Source organism: Saccostrea echinata, unplaced genomic scaffold, assembly GCF_033153115.1.
Source record: "Saccostrea echinata isolate AGI-Se365-2 ecotype Australia unplaced genomic scaffold, CSIRO_AGI_Sech_v1 ptg000014l, whole genome shotgun sequence".
Classification (NCBI taxonomy): Eukaryota; Metazoa; Mollusca; class Bivalvia; order Ostreida; family Ostreidae; genus Saccostrea; species Saccostrea echinata.
The window spans coordinates 11097450-11105544 of NW_026889763.1; positions in this window are offsets into that span (position 1 = coordinate 11097450).

Here is an 8095-nt window from a genome sequence, read left to right on the forward strand (position 1 = left end):
AATACGGGAATATGCCACCTCTGATTTGACAATCCGTTTTGATAGAAATAGTGTAAACTGTTTTTATGATAAAATCGCGATTCAGTTTCAAATCCGTCATTTTTTGAGTAAGTGTCAGAATGCATTAATTTAAGACTTCTAGAGATCTTATCTCCTAGTTCAATTAAAATTTTACCACACCAAAGTTTAATACACGTCAAATTTTAGGCCCCGATCTTAGATGGTGGTGGATAGGCTGTACGTGGACCAAAGAAATAATACAATCCCTTTCAATTCCACAACAAAATATTTACAGAAGTCGGCCTTTGATGTACAGGAAAATACCCGGCAATGGTTGATTGTTTTGTGAGTAAACATGCTGGATCAAGGATAATCGTAACTTGCTCCGACTCTGAATTGTGAAGCTGTCACGAGAGCCATATTTGATACGAAGCAGACGGTATCTGCAAGTACCCGGCTGTAACGTCACGGTACCGTACCCGCCGCGACAAATTTGATTATCAAAACAAATATGCCCATAACTTAATATGTTCAGAAATTACCCTCTTTTACATGTAGGTGTTCTTTAAAATCTTCTCTGAGATAAAAGTGAGATTAGGAATTTGAATTCAAAGGTCATCCCTTTTTAAAGTAACGTGAAGCACTTTGAAGAGAAGGAAAGTCTGATGGGTACAAGATTTCACAAAGCACAAGCACACATCACTTTTTGTGCATTTTTTGCAGATGATTTGAATTTATTTCTTCAAGGGACACTTCAAGGGACAATTATTTCTTCAAGGGACACTTACAGCACTGTACTACTATTTGTAAAACAACAAGTTAACGTAAAAATCTCTTAGAATTGGGTTGACGTTCTTTTCCCGATTCAGATCCAGCCGTTGTATCGCTGCCTGATGTTTACCATGTATGGAATATCCAGGCCACCGAGGGCAATCCCCTTCCAGTCTTCTTTAACTTATGCTGACATCAAAATTGCAAAACTGAATGAATAATGATAGGAAAATGGAATTTTTTTGGCGTAATGATACGGGTAGATCTTTGAGGAATTTCACACCTGATGTTTAATCTGTTAATATTGAACATACCTATGTGTATGTTGGTGGCTTATTTATAGAGATCATAAACTGATAAAGTTAATTAAAATTCCAAAATATTATTGAATGTCATTCGTAAATAATAATAGAAATAAAAATCAGTTTCTGTGAAATTCGGAATCATAGAGAGTATATAAAAGTGTCCTGTCTATCAGATTTTATCACAAGGCAATGTAAGTACTTGTAATTTATGAGTTTAAAAAAATCTGCCAGGAATACGAAACTTTTGAATGTTATCTTTATCATAATGAAAACGAATGAATTTGAAATTTTGATAATTTTTCCATCGTTCATTAAAACTTATTTTTGTGACGATTAACTGATCAAATTAAACCTGGGGAAAATCATCATATCAATATCATAAACCCGAATGATAAATTGTTGACAGTATCCTTTTTTTGTGGGTGGGGGGTGGGTGTTTCTGGTTTGTACCTTTTTGGTACAAAAATCTTTTGTTGTATATCGTCATGCATCGAGTATCCACTTTTGATGACCAAGTTCCAGATCTTTATTTTCTTTTACCTTGTTAGACAATAAAATAAAAGTATATTTTTAAATTAATACGCACAGCATTCTTATGCACAAATATTTAAAAATGCTCTATTAGACTTTATACGACCGATGTTGTACATAAATTATTTACATATTTGTAGTTATACCACCGACACTCTTTCTGCGATGAAAGGTGTGATGCAATTTTGGATTACAAATAAAGAATATTTCATGAACCATATTTCATTTTACTCTTGCTGGAAGATAATAGATTCCTCTGTGCAAATCTGTACAAACTTTGAAAATCTAATCAATTTATTGTATGTCTCTACATTTGGAAATGAAGAAGGATTCTTAATTTTACTGATTTAGGGAAAAAACGAGTTTCTGGAATAAAACTTGAATTTTCATAGAACCCTCTAATATCACGTTAAGTTCGATCATTTGATATTGGTGGGTTCACTAAATTGACCATATTATGACATTTTTAAAATTTTTCAAATAAATGTCGCAAATTTTGTATTGTTGTTTTCTTGAAATTATAGCACATATTTCTAAATTTAAAATGACATATTAATTAATTTCCAGATAATATGGAAATGCTAAACTTGACAGGAGACAGTTTTGCACTGTAGGTCAGGTCAAAATTGTTGGGAAAAGAGGAACGGGGGTGGGAGGGTGGATTGAGTGTGTATTTCAGGGTTATTGAATACTATTTATACATGAAAATAAAGTGCTCCCTCATTTCATTATAAATTACAGTCATAAAAATATTCTAAAATTAACATTAATTAACATTAACTACATTCAATATATTGTATGATTGTTAATTTAATTTCCGTAGCAATTTTGTGAAAGGAAATGTTCCATTAATATAATTGTTGTGAAAAAAATGCTCGCCCAACCCTTATGAATACCCTATCGTAAGTTTCCAATACTTTGCACCACCTTGAAGATAAAAAATATTACCTGGACTCTTATGTAAGTTGATCATATGGGGAAAATGTATGTGTAAGACATAACCCCCCCCCCCCCCGAATTTTATTAGAATGCACGCCACTGAACTCATGTTCTAAGTACTATAGGAAATGTACAGAGTCCCTCAAAATTCCAGTATACTGCTTTGATAGGATGAGATAACTCTGCCATGACTGTTAGAAAAATATCTGTCCTATGAACAAACCATAGTAGTCTCTCTTTTCACAAGTGTCATACTCGGTAAATAAATTCCTTTTCTCTATTTTGTCAACCATTTAAACCAGAACATACATAATGTGTATAATTTTTTTTCTTTCTCTTTTTCCCCCAAAGTATTGAATCAAGAAATATGCATATGAATCACAATAATCCCTGGTCACCTTGTTCGCATTGAGAAAATTGTACTCTGTGTTTGATAAATTGTAGGCCTTGTAACAATTCTGAAATATAACTTGAAAAAAATTGTTAAATGAGATTGCATATTAATTTGACAAATGTTAATTTAATTTTATTTTTATATGTATAATGATTTCATTCTTTATTTTTAGGCAACACTTTTCACTCCCTGGTTTCACATCCATCATTTTCTACAGAAATGAACATACTTAGAATTTAGTTTAACATGTATCGACAAAAGAAGAAATTTGCATATCTAGTTGACATATTGTACTTCATTAAAAAAGTAAAATGATTTTCCGTTACTTCAAATTTAGATTGCCACGTGTATAATGGTCTCACCATTGAACATGAAAAGTGATCTGTTTTCAGTAAATTTTTTATATTTTATTTTCAATCGAAAAATAATGAATTCAGATTACATGTATCCAAGAACGCTTTGTGCCAAGTATGATTCATATCAGTAGTCTTGGACATATATGGTATGTGCAGATGCGGACAGAATGAAAGGCAGTTGGAGGACATTTCTCTCTTCTTTTGTTTTTCTTTTGTCTCAATAGCCTTCCTGATCTTGTTGTTGAGATGAGATAAATCAACAGTATCCAACAAAACAAACAAAAAAAAAAACAAACAAAAAAAACAAAAACAAAAACAAAAAAAAAACAAAAAACAAACAAACCCAAAACCAACAACAAAAACAAACAAAACAAAAACAAAACCAAAATCAAATACAAAGCAAAACCAAAAAACACCCCCCCCCCCAAAAAAAAAAAACAAACCAAAAAACAAAACAAAAAACTGCGAACTTCGATCAAAAACATTTTGTAGGACCAGAACGTAAAAAATTGTTTTGTGAAAATGAAAATCATTGTTAATTGACGTTAAGCAGTTCGACGAATTTCTTCATTGGTTTTGTAAAATATTAAAAAATTAATATTTTTACGGCTATACTTTATTTAACGTTCAGTCCAAACACCTGTCTAATAAAAACACCGTTACTTCAGAAGTCGCTATAGACCTTCACCTTCATTCAAATATAACTTAGACAAATTGGCGCCATGACTATCAAAATATTGCCGTATCCAACACAAAGTTTTCTGGTGAGCTTTTACTGTTGAGGACCTGCATTCTATAAACGTTTCCCTCACCCAGCTGTTTTCTGCATCCCCCGCTCCTTACCTCGTCCCCTGCCGTGAACTTATCTCCGCGCCAGAAAGCAGCTCCAAAAAATATCGAGAAAGCTCAAGCATTTCAGCAGGATTAGATATATTTAACCTGGATCATGATTACTGTATGCAATATACACTAACTTGTTCAATCTTCAATAAAAGATTCTGGACACCATTACGATGAAGAATCAAAGAAATCACCTGAATTTTTGATTTGCAATGTAAATATTTCACAAGAAAACATTTTTCAAACAGGATTATATATATATATATATATATATATATATATATATATATATATATATATATATATATATATATATATATATATATATATACGGTATATATATAATTTGGTTAGAAAATTCCATTCCCTCCCCTTTCCTGTGAGATAAATGACCACAATACAGGTTTTATCACTCAGTGATTCTGTGTAAAACGTCCAGCAGTTCTACCTAGACTCTGAAACATGCTACACAGGTGTCTGATTTATAAATTCATAAATTCGATCTTAACCGAGGCGTTAAAATGTTTTCATTTTTACAAATGTCGTCCCGCTGCTGCATGCTGTGGACGTTTAACGGTTCGCCTCTTGACTTTTAAACATGAATGGAATTAATTTTTCAAAAGATTTTTCAGTCTTTTTACTGCTTTTGAAGTTGAAAAGGTTTGTGGAGTTTCCTTGCCTGTATGGAAAGTGACATGGTTTGATTGTATAATAAGGCGAGGGTGAAATGGAAAGTAGGCGAATGAACGGAATAAAGGTTCGAGACTCTTGTATAAACTATGATAGCTATTTTATAAAATATCTGAAAAAAGAAACCGTTTTAATCCAAATGAGATCTCTCTTTTCCGACCTACCGGCCTATACTTAATTAGAAGATGAAGTAGGCAACTTATATCTTTATTAGGTCCATGCTTTTAAAACTTCAAATTCACATCCAATTTCTACAAATAATTTCGCTTTTGTTAATTGTATCAAGCCGCATGTAAGAAAATGAAGAATCTAACCCTGGTACAGGTAATAGTTAAATGAAGCACGGTGCCCCCCCCCCCCCTTTAAAAAAATGGAGAACAAATTTTGTTATATTTCTGGGGCTTCCTACAATTTCTGACTTAAAAAATTAAGCACGTATGAGTCTACAAATTCAGAAAGAGTTTTTGACATAAAATATGAATCTAATGTCTATACATTATTATACGCAACAGATTTGATCAAGAAGTGGAAGTCCTCGCTGCCACTGGATTTTGATGGTGGTATTGCCACTTGTAATGTCAAATGTTCCTGCATTTGTTGTACCATTGTTGTTGTACCATTAGATCATTTACATACATACATGTAGGGTTCACGGCGGGTGTGACCGGTCGACAGGGGATGCTTACTCCATCTACATGTAGGCACCTGATCCTACCTCTGGTGTTTCCAGTGTTCCGTGTTTTTGCCCTGTTCGTATTCCCCTACATTATATAATTCACCACCCTGGAAGAATTTAGTCATGTACCAGAGGTAGTTAACCTTCCCCCATGTAATATTTAGTGAATAGTCTTCGAACATAGTTTTCGATGGACGCAATTTATCAGTAAGCGTTATTTCTCCCTGACAATCATATACTGGAAGTCAATATATCATTTTTCATAGGTGAAAAAAAAACAATTTCGTGGTGGTGGGATCCACGTTTTCGAAAGGGGGGGGGGTCCAAAGCCATTTTTTATTTGCTTCAGTATATACTTTTTATAACTCTGTCCGGACCCCCAACCCCCCTCTACATCCGCGCATTGTTCAATATATATGATAGTATGCATGTGTACTTAACTCTAAACACTAACTCAATGTATAATTAAAAAAAGAAAAATCTGGATCCAGGTGTTTAACTGTTCAACACCATTTAAAATTAAATCCATTTCTAAAAGAAAAACAAAATTATGTACTTTGTATATTTCCTTTGAAAACAAATTTAGTGGATTCCGATAGAAAGAGCGATATTTTTCTTTTTGGTCAAAAGTTACGCGGCTAATACTAAACAGAAAGCCGGCCCATATACGTCTTGTTAGGAAACATGTTTTAGTAAGGCGTGGCGGCTTGAGATGATAAATAATTATTAGATATTGTTACGTTTTGACAGGAATTTTGAGTCAACCCATTCACTTTTCATTCAATATTTAGATTTTTGTCCCATTCATGTCTAAATAAACATCTCAGACTTCGTATTTTATTTGTAATTCTCTGTCATTAATTGACATGTCCGACATAAACGTTGCGTCTTCTACTCACTTGTTAACCAGTCTGATTGTGTGTTCTCCCATGAGATCGAATCCAGACGATAGGCAAAATCAGCAACAAGGAGTATATAAGGGGAAATCCGGTCCTTCTCCATTCTAATTGCACAGATAGTTTTAAATATTCCAAAAATTATACAATCATACATACATACATACCCGTTTTATATCTACAGGCTGTTTAAGTTCTTCAACTTTCATTTTCTACTCTGACCAAAACTAAAAAAATTAAGACCATTCAATTAAGTAATATTTTCTAATTCATGAAATAGAAATGGTTTTCTATACAATATTTCTATTCAATGTTTGTGGACAAAATGAGTTGTTCAAATATAAAAATCTATATTATGAGCAGATATTGGTACAGTCATACGTAATGTATTTGATTCATTTTATTAATATGAAGTATAATCGTTTAATTTAATTGTAAATTAATAAATGTTAAGTTCTCTCACAGTTTATAAAAATGCCATACATATCAAAAATAAAAAAAAAGACTTAAGGTTGTTATTAATTTAATTTACTATTCGTGTATTTCACTAAACGTCAATAATATCAAAATAAAAGTCAAGAATTTTATGTTTATATGGTGAACAGTTGGAGTTTTAATACCGCAGAGAATGAATTAGTTCTCTTTTAAACATGAACTTTATGTGAATTCAATCCTGTTTAAAAAATCATTTGAAAATCGTCTTTCCCAATGCACAGAAATTTTACACTCTGTCTGTGTGTTTGTCTCATTCAGCCGTATAGGAGAGTTTTAATTACTAATTACAGAAATTAAGATGCTGTGTTTGAAAGCCTTCTTGAACCCTGCATACACCTAGAGGCAGAATGACAAGATACTAAGCGAACGCTTTTTCACGTGTAAATTAAAGACAGGTACAGAAAATATATATTAAACCCCATGTAAATCATTTGTATGTCGAATTACAATATTGATTTGATTTGATAAGCTGTGACCTCTTCTGCTGACAATCAAAGAATACATTAAAATACATGTTCTAATTTGTTCATTCTGCCCAGCGGTTTATTTATCGCGGTATCTGTTAATCCCTCTGGTAGACATGGGTAGATTAGTGTATGTATATATCTTGTATATTCTATGTGTATTGTGCAGTTATTTTGACGGTCTGAGAGTCAAACTCGTCTCATTTCAATTAACAAAGACAGCGTATATATACTATGACACGTTACATAATTGTATCACGTTTGCTTAGTTTTGTCAATTCAAATTAAAACATTTCTTTAATTTGTTTAACAAATTTTAATTGAATATTAATTTTGACAGATGAATTAAAAAGAAACTCGTATGTTAGTTTTTATGATTAAAAAAAAAATTCCATGACAAATTCTATTGAACTTTGGCATTTGCTGAGCTGGCAACAAAATTGAACTCCCTACGAAATGCCCAAAGGAATTATAATTAAACAGTGTATTTCACTACATGTACATGTGTATATTTATCTTTTGTTGAATGACCTTATATTTTAAGGATTTTTTAACAAGCAATAATTATAGCTAAGACGTCATGAAACTCACATTCAATATAAAAACCTATTTTACATTCAGAAATTTGATCCAAAGGTCAGGGGGAACTTTTATATATCTGAAATACTATTAAAAGATGTTTTGCCCCTGAAAAATAAACGCAGACTAAAATCGTAGTCTTTGGATTAAATTCTGCGA